The 17,685-nt window shown below is 39.3% G+C and overlaps 1 protein-coding gene across 22 annotated transcripts in view; it reads right to left on the bottom strand.

Moving 5' to 3' along the window:
* DST (dystonin) overlaps window positions 1–17,685 on the bottom strand; it is a 312,504-nt gene that overhangs the window by 216,738 nt on the left and 78,081 nt on the right. The gene's annotated exons all lie outside the window — the stretch shown is intronic.

The raw sequence follows: 17,685 nt of genomic DNA, 5'->3' as shown, positions 1-17,685 counted from the left end.
CAAAATATTGAGAAGAAACAGAAATAGACTCGGGGTAGGAAAGCACCCCGCTTGTATATACTTCTCATCCATATGTATTCTACAGAGCCCTGTTAGAGAAACACTGACGACCACTCCAGCGCCTGAGTTATCTCCACAAACCGATTTGTGGTCACTAGACAGTACAACTGCTATAGACCCCGTTCACAGTCCCAGAGCTCCCCGGAGCAGGAGTCGTGGTGCATTAGGGCCAGGACCATCTGTGCAAGCTTGAAATAGCAAGATCCCGTAAGACCCTGTACAACAAAATTGCAGCTGTTTCATTGACTTGGGCTATTTGTAGTGTGGCTGAGAATGTGCAGTGAGCTCAGGTAGCAAAACAAGCAGCTACTACCATCACTAGAAGATTGAATCAGATCCTGTATTTTACATTAAAAAATACTGGTTTCAGATTGGTCAAAGGTAACATAAGTAATAAAAAAAAATTTCACAGGAAGTCCATATTCATGGACTTTCAAGTCTCTGGTGTGATAACGAGGTCTTCAAAACGGCATGAGATCCTACAAGAGTCCATCCTGGGCCAAACTGGGCACCGTATGCTGTTCCTAACAGCAGTGAGAAAGGAGTATTCAGGAGCAAATGCAAAAACAAGACGAGCAAAAGCCTGTGAAGCCTTTATATACTCCTCCCTTATATGAGTCACAGACTTTCTACATGCTTATACATATCTTTGCATTTAAGAGTCATAAATGTATTTTTTTTCCTATTATTTTTTCAATCCTTTTCTTAACACACCTATAGCTTTTGCAGCCACGTTCACTGTGGCAATGAGTTCTTCAAGTAGTATGCATAGTATATGTCTACATTCAGTTCTCCGCAGAATAGCTGCTTTTCCCTAAATGCCTTCTCCATACCCCTCAAGATCTTCCAAGCTTCTGGCATATGCTTTTTCCCCACTCCACACTCTCTTATTCTAGTTGAGGACCCAAAAAAGAGGAGTAAGACACAAACTAAAGAGCAAAGCAGCACTACTGGAGAAAAAAAAAAAATCTGGCAGATTAAGAAAAATTTTTGCTGTATATACGTTTCCTTACAGCCTTCATCTATTGAGACAGCATTTCCAACACCAGTTATTTATCCTAATAAGGTAGTAGCTCTGGTTTGGTAGATGTAGAGAACAGAAAATCTCAGAAATAAAAGAAATCCAGAAATACTTTCACTTGTAATTGTTCCATTTTGGGTAGCTGTTTTAAAAGGAACACAAGTTTTCAAAACTGAGAATTTAATATTTCAGCCTATAAGTGTACAACGCGGGTTTTTCCTAAGGTAAGCTCAGGTGGTTTTGACTAACTACCACAAAAGTTCACACTTCGGGAAATGTTACTGTGGTGACATTAAAAAAACAGCTTAAAAAAAATTTCACTTCCTTGTGTCTTGTTAAACCAGGCAGTGACTATCAATTTCGACTCTATTTTCAATTAAAATGCCAACATAAATAAAAGTAGTGACGCTTACTACCCCTATTCCTTTTATATATGCATATATTACACATACACTCGTAGAAAACCTCTGCACCTGACATACACAAATGCATAAAAAGGAGAAAAGCTGTCACCTGTCATGTTGTGAAAACCACCAGAAAAAAGAAAAACAAGCAAACAAACAAAACTCCACCAAACCTAAAACACCACAACTGTGATTTTTAATCAAAAAAACAAATGCTTCCAGAAAGCAAATGCACATAAGGAGGAACAGAGTGCAATGGTACTCAGTGTACTCCGGCTCAGAGCAGAACATACCAAATCAAGCCCCCATATGAAGTAACTAGAAGACAGACAACGAAAAAAGCACCAAACTAAGGAAGGAAACCTGAAAGTCTGTTGAGAGTTTTCCCCCTCAGCGAGCTCTGCCCTCTCCCGAAGGCAGCCCTGCCACCCTGCCAGCCCAGCAGCACGCGTTACTGACCCATGCAGCACATTACTTCCACCAGCTTTGCGCTTCGGTCCTTTTCACCTTCAGCAAACTGGCTCATTCTTCCCTTCAAAACTTCAGAGTTTCTTTTCTTTTCAGGCAAAGGAGAGTCAAGGCGTGACCAGGGCTTCTCCAAGCTGTCAGAAAGTAGCAACTCCCCTTTTTAAAAAAATAGGAGCAAAGAGCCCATTTGCTGTCCCAGCAAGCAAAACTGTGAGCCCTCTGGATTTAACTCACAGTAAAAAGTAAATTAAGCATCTGTGTTTGTTTGTTTTGAACTTTTAGGTGCATCAATACACATTTGAGTACAAACGTTGAGCTTTTCAAATCAGGAAGTCTATTTTTTTTTTCCCTCTACCAGCAGTGAGTAGCAAGGAAAGAGCGTCACCACGAAACGAGCAGCAGCAGTGCTGTTTAAGCCAAGGCAATTTAAGAATACAGGTGAGGCAGGAGCTGCAGAAAGAAAGCACATCTTTCTAGATCATCTGATCTGTCATCATCACAATAAATGCTCAATGGTTAATTAATCAACTTGAGCTTCTCTGCTTTTACCTGTTACTGCAGACACATATATTACAGACATTATTCTGATATATCCGACATGAAATGCCTGGAAAGTCCCACAACACGATATCCTCAGTCTTTAATAGATTGACACCTACTCTACAAACCTACACTACCACACAGCAGCATCTGAAGAGGCTCCAGATTAGAAAATTTGGACTTAAAAATCAGTTGCTGCAACTAAGGTATCTCACTGTGTGTTCTTGTAATTCCTCAATCAAATTCAGGGGCCAAATCCTTCTAACACCGATGCCCCCTTCCACAAATCCCTGTGGCTTGCATGGACTGTAGTGCTTGAGAACTAGATCCATTTCTCACGAGGATGGGTTTCCTACCAGAACTATATCAAAGGGAACAAGTGTCATTGGCGTCCCTTGAATGCTCTCCTGGGGAGACGCTGCTGAGTGGTCCTCTGCCTGAAGTCAACCTGAAACCACCTCTGAGCAACCACACCAGACACTACCAGTTTGAACAAGGAGAACAACGCGCTTGTTTCCATGATGACGGGAGCAAAGGCAAGAAGAGCGCAAGAGTACAAAACTCCTCAGCTTTCTAGACGAGCTGCAAATTTCCATGCTGCTTTTTTTCATCCTAATGGTGAAAATACCAAAGTTTGGATTTCCACCACCTCGTGACAGACTTGCAAAAATTCTCAGTTTCTTAAGCAGCTTTATGCATTGCTGTTACATTTGCTTCTCTGCTGATATTTGTTTGCCTACATGAATGGCTAGATAGGCAACAGGTTTTTCCACATTTGTCCAGGTATTTACAAACGCCCTGATAACTGTTATTCCTTACTCATGTATAAATACACTTTATAGGTTTTTTTCTCATATTGTTTCTATTTACAATACCTATTTATATTAAACTCAAAAAGCTGTGTTAAAAGAATATTATTAAGGTTGTAAACTGAAGCACTCAGAAGTAGAGTTAAAACTGGAATTAAAACTGGCTGTGAAACCTTAATACAACCTTCTTGGGAATATATGTTATGATATTTAATGAAAAGATCATTTATTATTTTTTATGAGACTGCTGTCTACTGCATAGAAGGGATGCTACTCCTTTAAGGAATAGTTATTCAATAATGTATTTCATGCTGTTGTTGAATACAGAGCACCAAACCTATTCACTCACCATTTTTCAAGGTATGAAGACAAAATTCACTTCACAATAGGTTTTCCTCTAGTATTCCTAATATTCCTTCTGCAAACTAGATGCCAGGATCTCAAACGTCACACTCAGAAAACAGAGCATAATTAAAGTACGATCTCTTGGGAGAACTTTTGTTTTATGATACTCACCCAGAATCACAAAGCTACATAAGAAATAGGCAACAAATCCAGTTGTCCAGTCAGTGCTTGAAAAACCTTATCTAGGCCTTGTGCTCTGCTCCCGCAAATTCGACCTTAACTTCTCACAAGCCTTCCATGATTGTACCAATTATTCATTCTCGCTCATTAATTAAGCGCCAGAGGACATTCAACAAACCTATCACAATCTGAAACAGTCTCTAGGAACGTAAAACCTCAGTTCAAACAAGTCTAGTTTGGAATGTTAAAACTACAGGATTTTCCATAGAGAAGGACTGAATGACCTTACTAACAGGTAATCTACCAGCTTTTATATCATTACTGAGTATTAATTATAGTTGGGTTTAAACTACTGCTACCTGTAGATCTTGTATATGAAATGTGACTACCTGAAACAATGATTCAGTGAAATTTACCTTTGTTACAAAGAATCACAGAATAGTCTGTGTTGGAAGGGATCTTTAAAGGTCATCTAGTCCAACCCCCCTGCAATGAGCAAGAACTGGGATTATCCTTAATCCTGTACAGTATGCTAAATTAGGTAACTTAGAAACGAATAAAACACTTATACAGTAAAGTGTATGAATACAGACCTATGTTATGAACTGTGTCCTACTGCATCAAATTTTCGTTAAGAACTCAGCATATAAAAGCCTAAATACTTTGGTAACGACTTATGACAATAATAAAAAAAAAAAATATATATTCTTCCTGCTATAAAAATATCAAGACTGAATCAGCATCCATGTTTCTAACAAGATGACAGCTATGGTGAGGTCTTGTAGAAATGCTAAAACAATTGTGAAAAAATAAACTTAGGGGCCTCATATGGGGATTTCTGCATATTCAACCCCACTACAATAGTCAAGATAAACTTTGAGTCTGCAAGCATTACAGTTCCAGCACCTGCTTTTATGGGGTCAATATTTACTGTATGAGAAGAACTACAGGAAAACAGAGAACTCCCAAGTTATTTTCAACAGTTTCTAACTTCACCCAAAAAAAAAAAATCCAAACAAAAATACAAAAAAAAACCAAACCAAACAAAACAAAAAACCCACACCATACCCGGACCCTCTATGAAATACTTAATTTAGTCACTCAGAACTAGAATGGCAATATACATTTAGTGTTTGTCATGAAAGATTAGTTTCTTGGCTAAAGGATATCTACTAAGTTCTTGTTACCTTCACCCCCAAACGTCCTGGGTAAATATGACTTTTTTCTCAGAGAAAGCTAACCTGACAACCCAGCTTCTTCCTTAGCTATTTGCTTCCTCTAACAGAACATATTTTACTACAGATAGTGCTTTATGTTTTAGATTTCAAAAGAATACTTCATGCATTTTAATATATAATGGTGCTAGTCTTAAATCAGCTGTTCGTGAAGAGCAGGAGATATTTGTCAAGCTTAAAAGCAACACTTTATATTTTACCACCTCTGTCTTTTTTTAAATTTGATCAGCTTCTCCTTGGATTTATGAAATCCGAACTTGTAACATTTCTTGTTTACGTCTGTGTTGGTGTTGACACCAGGACAGCTTGGGGAATAGTGCTAGCAGTTTGCAGGAGCTTGCCTTGGAGACAGCATCACATTACTTCTTTTTTTAGAAAGACTGAATGGAGGCCTTGTCAGCCAAATACAAAATAAGAGGATAACTGGAGACAGACTGGTAAGATACACAGTTTAGACAATACAGAGGAAGAAAGATAGTAACAGCATGGAGCAAGAGAGAGACTTGGTCCACATGTGAGAAGGAAGAAATAAAAATATATATATATACACACACAACATACAGTTTATGAGACTAGATAGTGAAACCTGGATAAGAAAATTCAAGATAGACATAATGTTGGGGTTTCACCCTGAAGAACTGCCAAAAAAATCAAGAAGCAGCACGATAGACAAGGATTCTTACACAAAGGATATCTCCTACTATTTAAGAAATGCACGCAAAAACGACTATTGTTAGGCATTCATAAGTAAGGCACAAACTCTTGAAATGCACTGCCTAACTGAGGTTCACTTCTTAAAAATGATGAAAACCTTAACCTCTTTTTAAAAGTCTTATTTCATTCAGGTAAAATTCCTTCATTTCTCTTTCCCACTTACTGCTTATTGCTAACACTTCCCCCTTCGTGACAAGCATCAATTCCAACTCACCTGGCTCACGGATGTGAAGATTCAACTACCACTGATGTGTTCCACGCATACGCATGCGTACAATGCTACCATTGCATCATGCCACCACGAATGATGCTATCATTGCATATATACAAATGCAGAGAGACAGGTAAGGCACGAAGTGCTTCTTTCTCACTATGTTACTCACAAACATCTGAAATCTGGAACTGATGCAGTGCCACAGAGGAAGTTAGGTTATGCAAGAAAAATATCCACCAACAACCAGAAAAATCTAAGGGAACGTGCTCACACCCAAAATATTTATTATTTATGTTTAAACCCTGTAAGAAAAGCTTGTATTATGTGCTGGTGTTCTCATCACTGTTTGCAGTATTTTTAGCCACAAACCACCCAAGGATGGGCAAAGTACCACTAGGTCCTTCTCCTATCAAGGCATCCACTACCAGCTGCCGTCAGAAAAGGACACTGGTTGAGGCAAGACTCTGTGCTTCCCCAACATGTCTCACAATCAACTGCTACACTCAGAAATATTCAGCAATGTGCATCATCTGACCTGTATTTTTCCAGAAAACGTATCCCACTCAATTACTGCTACCTGTGATGAGGTCTGCATTGACATGGCAAGGGTCTTTCAAGTGAAAGGAGAGTAGCTCCTCTTCTGCATAATCCTATCAGGCAAGCCATCAACTCTTAGAAAGCTTCATTTTCACACACATTCAGTGTGGCGGTGTGCTCCCCCCTTCCCCCCCGGCTCCTGCTCAAGCCATGGCCATCAGCAGGAGTTGTGGTGAGTTGCACTGGAACTGTGGGGGATGGCTGGCAACATAACCAAAACACTGTCTGGAGTGGGAACCTAGGTATCTTGTTCCCACGCGAATATGACTATAGGTCAATTATCTTGCTCTGTAAATAGTGGACAGCCCGAGAGCCCTTTGAGCTCTCCTGCACGGCAGCGGGCTGCACGACAGGATCTCCCCTTGAGTGGGGACGCTCGCCTAAGGTTCTGCTCCTCGAGGTTGAGAGATTCCTTGCCGAAACAGCTTCTCGGTAAGTGACCAATAGCATGCTAAACTTTGAAATCTTGGCTAAGTGATATAAAGGGCTGATTGCGCATATATAATCCTTTAGACATAAACCGTTGACCAGGTCTGGGACTAGGATTGGATCCAGCCGCACGTAGACTCCTCTCTGAGAAGGAGTTTAGAAAGCCAGGGGGTCCTTTCCGAACCTTGTGACCCAACAGGAGGGTCTCCCTGAGAGCTTGTCTGACCCTGGCCTCTGTGCAGTCAATAATCAAGCGTACCCTGGCATCAAATCTCATAAAACACTGTCGGATTCACTACTAACTTTGTTAAATCACTGTTTTATGTTAATAAACATTTCACTACTCTCTTACAAGTGAAGTTATTCACTCCGCCCACGACAGCCACGTCAGATCATATATGCACATAGTTATGGAAGCAATTCAAATTTACTCCTATCCTGAGCTGTGCATTGTTAATTTAAATAGCAGTGAAATATGAACCTCAGTTTAGGTCTTCTCTTAATTTTTTGGCGGCTCCAATTATTCTGTGAAGAATTTAAGTCTCTCTCCAGTTTCCTTTCCTCTGGAAAACAAATTTCTCACACACTAGGATGAAACGTCACATATACAGTTGGTCTGATTATAAAGATGAATCAGAATAAAAGTTCTCCCCATTTATTCTAACATCTGATGCCCCTTCATGCTCTACTTTTATTAAACTGTGGACTACATGCATCAAGAGCTGAAGATGAACTAGAAATCACATGTTTTTCCTGGAATTACAGTCAAATAAGACCAAACTCAGACCTCACTGAAGTTAACAGCTAACCTTTACTAAGTAAAGCCCCCATTGGCTTCTATGTCATTAGGGTTCAGCCTTCATGACACAAAAATAATCAATGCTTAATATCTCTGACACATTTTTCAAAGAGAATATTTTTATTTCTCTTTCACAAAATAGCATTGTACTTTTTACTTGCCAAATCATTTTTGTGGGTATGCATTTAGCTATAAAAATGCAAATGTTTTCTGAAAAAAATGTTCTTTAAAGAGATAAGCAATGTAATTCGTAGGCAGAATGTGAACTAAATTTGACAACAGATATAAATGCACCAAAGACCGGGAAGTGCTCAATTTTATAAAAGTGGCAGGAAAACACAAACTAAAAATGAAAAAGACTGAAAATAAACTGGGAAACTTCAGCATTTTATTTTGCATTACGTTCAGTCATCCCTTAAGTGGGCTTCCCAATGAAGTTGTCTTGACTGCAACAGCTGCAAACGGAATCCAAAGATACTACCCTTTCATCTGCCTTTTACTTAATGCATGTTTGTTCATGCAGTTCCAGTGACCCTCTTCAGCAGCTTCCCAGCCTTGCAAGTCAAGCAGCGAAACAACGCTGCAGATTAATTCATGGAGAGAAGACTTAAAAATATTACAGAAGTTTAAATGTTGTGATCTGGAACAATATTTACCTTTGAAACTCTGTAATTCTTCTTAACTATAAACCAGGATGATCTGTTTGATTAATGTGTCTATTTATTAAAATGGATAGAACAGATCATAAAATCTGAAATTAATTGCTTTGATATGTTAGCAGTACACTTGCAATGAAATTAAAAGGCTTGCAAAATAAAAAAAAAGTCTTTTAGTCACACATAAACTGTTCTGTTTGCTCTGCCATCGGCTCTTGTATAAGGCTTTGCAAAACACAGTGCTCTGTCTGGAAGATATGTTCCTACCCTGCTGTAAAGTGAAATGCAACATTTAGACTCATAACCCCAAAACAATCTGTTAATTGATTAGATGGGCTTATCAGGACTCAAATATAGAGTCAACAATAAAATCGTAATACTAGCTGCACCTTCCTCTCTAGCTGCACACACACCAGTTGTTCATGTATAGTTTCTTAAACAAAAGACCCAATTCTATATGCAAATAAAACACAGTTTCCCATGTCTATGCAAGATAAAGATCTAGCAGAACTCCATGAATCAACCAGGAGGAGAAGACTTCTCTGGAGTTTGGGGAGCTCAAGCTGCCTGCATGGCTTGAGTACACTTGCCAGGCCCCCAGGAAGACCTCAGCTCCTGCTGATGAGCTCTGGACACTCTTGAAGCTACTTTGGGTAACTGTAGTAAAACAGCGGTACCTGTGAGCATGAATTCACATGCTGGTCTTATGAAGACCTAGGCTGCTCTGGCTAAACTCTTCCCATTTTCCCAGGTGTATCAGATGATGCATGACAGTATGAATGTTAGACACATTTGACTGTAACATCAACATTCATAATCCAGACTGATATAGACTGATATCACAGAGACACTTGCTGAAGCAGAAAGACAGAAGGTGTAACACAGAATATTGTTCTCTGTTATCACTATAGCTTGCTAGAAACAAAATAAGACTTCTTGATATTTTTAGAGGTCAGAGTTTAATCCTAATTGCAGATGTAGGAGCAATCATAAAACTCCCATTGACTTTGACAGAGCTATGATCACCTCCAAAATCAAAATAAACACCACATACAGATAAAACCACACCAAAAGAATGATCTAAACCATCAGAGTGACTGGCTCGCCATTTAGGCTTGTGATACTCTGTAATGCACTGCACCTAACCCTACAAACGCAGGCAAACCTGAAACCACAACAGGCTGTAAGTGCTTTGTGCCTAGAAAATATTCAAAAATTAGCTAATTGCACACCCATCTGGCTCAAAAAGAAATTGCACTCATCAATTTCTCACTTAGATGTTTTTCTGCCACTACTTTCCATCTACATCTGAAGCAGGTTGAAGAATTCAGCTGGCCTACACCTGAAACATGTGAGGATAACTCAGCTGCATAAAAGCTCTGCAGGTTTGCCCGGGTTTACCATCCTACAGAGAAGATGCTATGTATATCTTCAACTACTGGAACAAGAACTATACTTCTGATATGATTTGCAAGTATGTAAAATTAATGATACCCACACCTGTATGGAAGAAATATCGCTATTTGTGTGCACACATACATCAAAATCAAGAGGAACCCAAAGGAATCACTTTGTATTCACGGGATGTCAGTCAGCCAGCATTTGTAATGTTACTGTACTAAGTAGCTAACTTATACCTAATCAGAAATGACACATGAAATAAGCTCAAAGATAATTTTTCTAGTGTCTTCCAGTCCCAGAAAACAGTGCTCTTTAAAGTTTAGAAACACAAATCAAACAAGGGTACCAGCCCCTGAAAGTTTACAGCTGAAGTATAAAACAAGGAATCACCCACTAAGACAAACAGAGAAATACAATGGAATAATAGCATTTATCTATAGGCCTGTTCCAGTTGGGGGGGGCGGAAGGTGATACAGTATTCAACTATTCAACTTTCTTATTTAGCTTTTTTTCCTAAAAAACCAAGTAATTAACCAATTCAGATTAAATAAAGTCGTGGAAAATATGTCCTACGCAGTGCTATAGATCTCCATGTCTGGTTCTTTTCTGACCAGGAAATCACTCCTGGGTAAGTACTGATCTTCTGTGAACAAAATACTAAAAGCTCAGTGACCTTTTCATGTGTTTCCTTTTGTACAGCCCTCTCCCTCAAGCCCTGTAGCAGGACAGATGTTTAACACTATTACAAAGAGCCCAGCAAAGCTGAACTCTATAGACAGCAGTGAGAATCACTGAAAATACTTGTTTTCCAATTTGATTCAGTTTTCAGTATTATTTGATTTCTGCCTTTTACATGTGAGAGAAGACCCATGTGAAAATGTCACATCCAGCTATAAAGACATGTAAAACCTGTGCGTAGTCCAACACACTATCTCAGTGGACATCACACTCCTGTGAGGCATATCATAGCACCTTTTGACTTGTGGCTGTATCACCATTTTACGTCACCACCTCTACCAGATTTATTTCTTTTTTTAAGTGAGAGATTAATACAAATTAAAAACAGGTCTCTACAATGCCAGATGACAGCTTATACATTTTAAAATGTTGAAGTAAATTTTAACAGAAATCCCATACTGGAAAGACACGCCTAACCAAACAGCAAAAGGCTTATGAGACTAAAAGCCAACTTCATCAATCCAGAGCAAACTCAGGTCACATCAATATGCAGCACTGCACTAAGAAAAACTGCAGTCATTTTCCCCAAGCCCCCAAAAGTCAGTGGAGATTTACACTGACTCTCTGCATTTCTGTCCTTTGATCGAGTCCTGCTTTGCTTTTTGCATTCTCCCTTGGAGAAAAAGCAGAGGGGTACATCCACGGAAAGGTCCCGAGAGAAGAAAAGAAGACCCAGAACAGCATTCCCTTTGCAAACTGTTCAACCAGCCTTTGAAGTCCTGTGGTTGCAGGAACTGTACTAACTCCAGACTGCCGCAGAGCATGAAGAACTGGAAGGAGAGCAGCAATGTTTCCATGTGACACACGGAGCCTCTAAACAGCATGGTTTACATTGCCATTTCCTCAGCACAAGCTAAGACTATGAAACTTTAATGCGGTGTACAGCGTACACGAATATACTCACAAGCAGAGTCAAGACAGCTTGAAAAGAGGAGATGGGGGCAGAGATCTGTGACGCTGAGTTTGGCTAAATCAGTAGGTCTTGCTGTGCCTCTCCACATACTCTAATACGTTTAGGTTAAAGAAGATTAATTCATTTATGTGCGGTGTCAAGATAATCAGAACAAGAATTTGAACCACTGGGCATTTAAAAAAAAAGAAAATCTCACCAGCTGATGTTTACACCACAGACATATACGATATTGCTCCTCATTCATCTCCGTCAGCACACTCATACATTGTTCTCCCTTCGGTTTCACAAACAATAGAAGATTCTCCTCCACAACAATGAAATGTAAAAATAACTACTAGGATGTTTTCTGTGTCGCAGGAAGACAAAGAACACACACACTCTGAAACCACTTTCACACTTTCAGAGATTTAATGCCAGCTCATATAAAAAAATTAGTTATTAAAGTATTAAATAAAAAAGCGTTCCAGTCCCTTTAATAGTACAGCATTTAAAGTCTTCCAGCCAATTTAATTTGAAAACTTGGCCTCAAGAACACACCTCATTTTTAAAACAAGCCAGCAATTTGGAAATTTCATTGACCACTTTCCTTGATTACCACACAAACCCAGAGTCAGAGTGTTTCAAATACATTTTCTGTTTCACTAGGAATATCTACAGTCTTTAATCCACTTCACAAAGACTTATTAACAAAGCAATTTTTTCATTCATGTAAAGAGAAACCAGTTGATTGAACTGTCATGCTGAGATGTGCAAAATGATGTTGAATAGGAAAATAGGAAAATTAGTTACTTATAGAATGAGATGTCACTGCTTTTCAAATATAGTGTTGCTATACAGAATACACAGCTGTACAAACATCTGGAAAAGCAGTGGAAAGCAACTGAAAACTGCATGTGTGTTTAACAACATGCTGGGGGCGTGGAATCTACCTGGGCAGGCAGGTGGCCCCGATTATCAAATTATCTTTCCCATCTTAAATTCTTATTCTAGATTCCTGAGAGGCAAAAGCATGCAAACTTGCTGAGTGTTTATCCAGCACTTCTGCATCTCCCCACTTAATGCAGACTTACCACACACATTCACAGTCTGTACCAAAATACATCTCTGCCTCTAACTTTCAAAGAGAGCTATGAAAGTGTTATATGAGCTTTGGTATGATCACAAAATTCCTGCTCTTTACAAAACAAACACTCTACCTGTGATAATAAAGGAGGAAAACCACATAATTTCTCTATGTGGCTACGCTGGTGCTATTAAGTTAAACATAAAAGCTGTAAACTCAGGATACAGAGAAAGGAATAACAGTGCTAATTTAATCACATAAAAATTATCCTGAAATAATTATCACTCTTTCTTAAAGTGCATTTCCACATGTAAACCACCAATTAAAATGACGTATTTTATCCAGTGATCTGTTTCCCTCCCGTATTCACTGCAGCAATACACTATCACTTGAATTATCCATGATAATGATGCAAAAACTATTTATCAAGTCCTGTGATAGTACTAAAGCTTACGGAGCAAGGGGTCAGTAGGTCTTGAGGATGACGTGAGTAAGGGCAGGTACGCATTTCTTCATTAAACTTACTAACCACATAAATGCCCCTTCCCATCTGATCTAACCGCATTGCCAGAGCCAGCCTGACAGGGATTTTACTCTGTGGTGCAGGCACCAAGGCAGTGCTGGAGGAGCTGGGACACCTTTGCTCTCCTGATCCCCCGGAGTCTGGGACCTCTAAACTCACCACAACACGTATTTTACACATATGCAAAGGTCCATGGACCTCTGATGACGTCATGTTCACAGCAGTTCCACGCTGCACCATAGATAAGAGAAGTGCCACCATGGATGGAGATTTTAGGGTTTCAAGGAGAAGAAAAGGTCACTTCTGAGAGGTCATTGCCATGCATAAAGAGCAGATGATAAAGAGCAGCAACAATGGGCAAAGGGAGTTTTGAAAATGGCACTGTTAGAAGAACAGGAGAATTTAAGGAATGAAAATGATAGGGCAGAGAGGGCTGGTGAGTGGTACTGAAGATAAAGACAAGAAGCTTGTACCTTTCATAGTGGAAGATGAGGATTCCAGGACAGCAATATAGGAAGATGATGATTTTAGTGAAAACATATGTTGGAATGATTGGTTAAGCTCAGCATCTGGGGTAGCATAAAGATGGATCCTATGGTAGTTAGTACAAGGCTCAGACCTCTCTGGAGGACAGTTTACGCTGCATGCGCAGAAAAAAAGGCAAGGTCTCATAAGCACTCTGTAGTCTGAATTACACAGTAAGGGCCCAAGAGAGGAGCCACATGTTTCAGCCTTAGCAACCAGTAAGTGCTCTCAACAGGGACAAAAAAATAGGATAAATGGTAATTGAACTTGATGAGTTTAGCGTATCAATATGAAAGGGAATTTAATTTAATTTTGTCTTTATTTCACCCAAGGGGCGGCAAGGCAAACAAGAGATATAAATGAGATGGGGCAAAACATAGCTGAATTAGCTTCACTACAGCAGCAGGTCACAGAAATATGGAATGGTTTGGGTTGGAAGGGACCTTAAAGATCACCCAGTTCCAACCCCCCTGCCATGGGCAGGGACACCTCCCACTAGACCAGGCTGCTCAGAGCCCCATCCAGCCTGGCCTTGAACGCTTCCAGGGATGGGGCATCCACAGCTTCTCTGGGCAACCTGTTCCAGTGCCTCACCACATTCATAATAACAAAGACAGATGAAGTCACGAGGATGGATCAAGACTGCCCAGAAACACTGAATGGAAGATAAGGCAAACAAGGAGTGATCACAATCTCAAAGCAATAAGGAAAAGAACAACAAGGAAGACTTCCTTCAAGGAAAAGCCACTGGAACAACCAAAGAGAAAAAGCAGGGGAGGAAGAGGAGTGCAGTTATTTGCTTCAGAGTAGTCACAGAGGTCAAAGAAGACGGGGACTTTTGGAAAGCAAATAAAAAGCTCGGAACATGCCGAAACATTCCCTAGCATTCAACAAAACAGTCACAGATAAAATTACAGCTAAATACTGGATTTTCCATGTATATTATTTAAATATAGTATTTAAAATATTTAATTCTTTAAACAAAAAGCTAATGAAGAGGAGCACATTGTGCAATTGTTCTTATTCTCCCCAGTTTAAAGAGGAAGGTGTATCATGAGCAGAAACCTGAACCCTGGCACGTTCCAGAACAGAACAGTTACAGGTGAAGTATCTGCTAAAAGCATTGCTCTGCTTCACCAAAGCTCCTTAACTGGAATAATTTCTACTGCCAGTGATGAAGTCAAGGTGGTGCTTCCTTAGAACAAGCAACACTTGTATTATGGTTCAGTCTACAGCTGCATACCAGTGAATGTCCCTGGTGTCAGTCCAAGTGACACTTTCGTACTGGCACTTCTCAACTTCCTTCCATAAAGAACTCTTGCTCAGTGACACTGCTCGCAACTAACCCTGCTGTAAGCGTCAAAGAACTATCTGGAAAACATTTGGGGTTCTCCAACAAGAGGTAGGAGCTTCTAAGCGAGACAGAACAGCATGGCAGCTTCCCTGCCTAGGCAGTCTAACTGTACTTTTAGAAATTGCACAAAACTAATATGTACTTTCATGACCAAGTGAAACCAAGGACAGCTGGTTTCCTGTAAGTTGATTGATTTTGGTCTGAGAAAGTGCAAGATTCACTTGATGCTTCTTCTACAGGCAGGACAGCGAGAAGGGAGCAAGACTCTTCCTTTGTCCCCTCTCATGGCCTCACCTATGGGTTCTCTGTTGTCTTATAAATGGAACCACGTGAATTCTCTAACACCTGGCTGCTACTATTCAGATTAAATACAAACATTTCAAAACAGGTTTATGTGAGCCTGAGGAAGTGTATTTATTAATGAAAGCTTTTTGGATGCTTAAACAGAACTGTGGGAGATCCCCACCAAAAGAATCCAGCTACCACAGGAACTCTGGTGTGTCGGAGCTTTAAAGATTTGGATCAAGCATCTACGCTTACTTTGCTCATGCTCTATTGTACTATGCCTTTCTGCCTACGTGATTTTAAGAAATCCTTCTTTTCGGCTCTTTTATTACCAATGTTTTTTAAAGCATAAACACTTTTTGAGCTGTATCATGAACAAGATCTTTTTCACAAGTCCAGAAATAAAAGCAGTGGCATCTCCCAGCATTCTGCAAAAATGTAGTCTCTGTTACAAAGTCTGTTGAAAAAACAAACAAACAAACAAAAACAACCCAGCACATGCATAAATCTCATCCCCACTAGTTAGTGACAAAACTCATCTTCACTTCAGAGTTCACAATTTTCTTCTCAAGTAATTCTTTGCAAAGTGGAAGTTATAAAAATAGTAGCCACATTTCTGCTGTAACTGAAAGAGAAAGGTGGGGAGATCTGTAACCTGAAGTAACTTACCTAACAGAAAAACTGTCACTAAAAAAAAAGGCATAAAGTACATTTAAAATAATGTTTCTCTATGAATAATAACTGCAGGGCTTTGTTGTTTATCTGAAAGATCCAGAGTTTTGAACCAAGAAAAGAAATGAAAAATGATTAGCAAAATGTACATTTGTGCACTTAGAGATACCATTTTACATGTGGCCATAACCCTCCTGCCAACTTAAATCATCTCCTCGTGTGTGACCATATGAGTCTGCAAAAAACAAGTGCCAGGCTGATATTCTACACTCTGAAATTTAGTAAGGAAATGTTGAATCTTGTTTGAAGCACTGTACCTTACGGCAATAAATAAAGTATCTAAAACCTTCTTCAAAATTACATTAATATCATTGGTCATAATTGATCCCCAATTCCAGTATACAGAGTAAAAAACCCAAGATTTTTCCCTCCTAAGACTACTCCTTAATACCTCTGCTGTGGACAATTTTAAAAATGAAAACGATAGGAGCACGATCCATCTCACCCATCTGCAGTGTAGATGCATTCATCTGATGGAGTCATAACAGGATTTCTTTATAAGCAATGGAGAAAATTCTGTAATTCTGTGAGAAGTGAGCTCTTTCAGGACCATCTTTTCTCCGCTAACCACAAAAAACACCTACGCAGCTAGCTCGTATTAAAATATCTCCATTTGTTCTCATGAACTCAGAACAAACCCAAAGGATACTCCAACTATTGAACTCTAAATTAGCTTCGAATAAAAAACTTCAATCACTTAAATTTACAAACTTCTGGGTTTGCAATTTGTACAACTATTTTTTTTTACCCATTTCATATCCTTTGTTACTGTTAGTCTTAAATTACTAAGCTATTTGAACATTTTCAGTAAAAGGTAAAGTCAAAATTCAATCAAATTTTGTTTCCAGACACAATGTGTACAGATACTACATTTTTTATAACTGCAGAGAAGCTTCAATTATCTGAAATGCTTGTGCCCACAAGCTGGGCATCCACAAAACCAGAGTTTGAATGGACTTCCAGCACCCTTCAGATGTGGAGAACTGGAAGTACTCGAAAGGTTTGTGTGTCTTGTCATACCTTTACATCATACTTTTACTCTGACAAATTCCACCACAAATTGCACCGATATACTAGCTAATGCAAGCTTGCTTTTCAAAATCATTGTTCCAAAGAACCCCGAAACGTCGTTCTTTTGGATTTAGCTACCCTAGCCAGAAGCATAAAGGTACCCAGATTTCATACCAATTATAACACCAAGTGAGTACACTTGTACAATACCTCTCTTCCGCAAGCGACTGTACTCATTTTTGAGTTCTACCGCCCCTTGCTCCAAAATAATTAAGCCTTTTGAGCCTTTCATCCCCAATGGCTTCAAGAGATTTCTGTAGCCAAATTTTCAATTTTCAGTTGCAATCTTAATCCCATGTTCTAAAAGCCATACTCTATATTCTCAACTCAGCAAAACATAAATTATTCACTAAAACCTTGACAGCCAATTTCTGTTCTCACAGGACTAAAAATACCCATATGCTGACTTCAGCAGCAGCTGATTTTCTTCAGTCCTGTAATTCAAATTCTTGTTGTATTTCATTTAATCTCACGGGAGAAGGATGAAAAACAATATGGTAGAACACCTAGAATCACGGTTTTCCATTGGAACTCTGAAATATATAAGGTACTTCAAGCTTACAAACAAAAATTACTTTGTAGAGATGAGTAATGGAAAACATAATTAGA

This window comes from Larus michahellis, chromosome 3, assembly GCF_964199755.1.
Source record: "Larus michahellis chromosome 3, bLarMic1.1, whole genome shotgun sequence".
In the NCBI taxonomy this organism is placed as follows: domain Eukaryota; kingdom Metazoa; phylum Chordata; class Aves; order Charadriiformes; family Laridae; genus Larus; species Larus michahellis.
The sequence above is the reverse complement of the archived record's forward strand: the minus strand, read 5'-3'. Positions and strand labels throughout refer to the sequence as shown.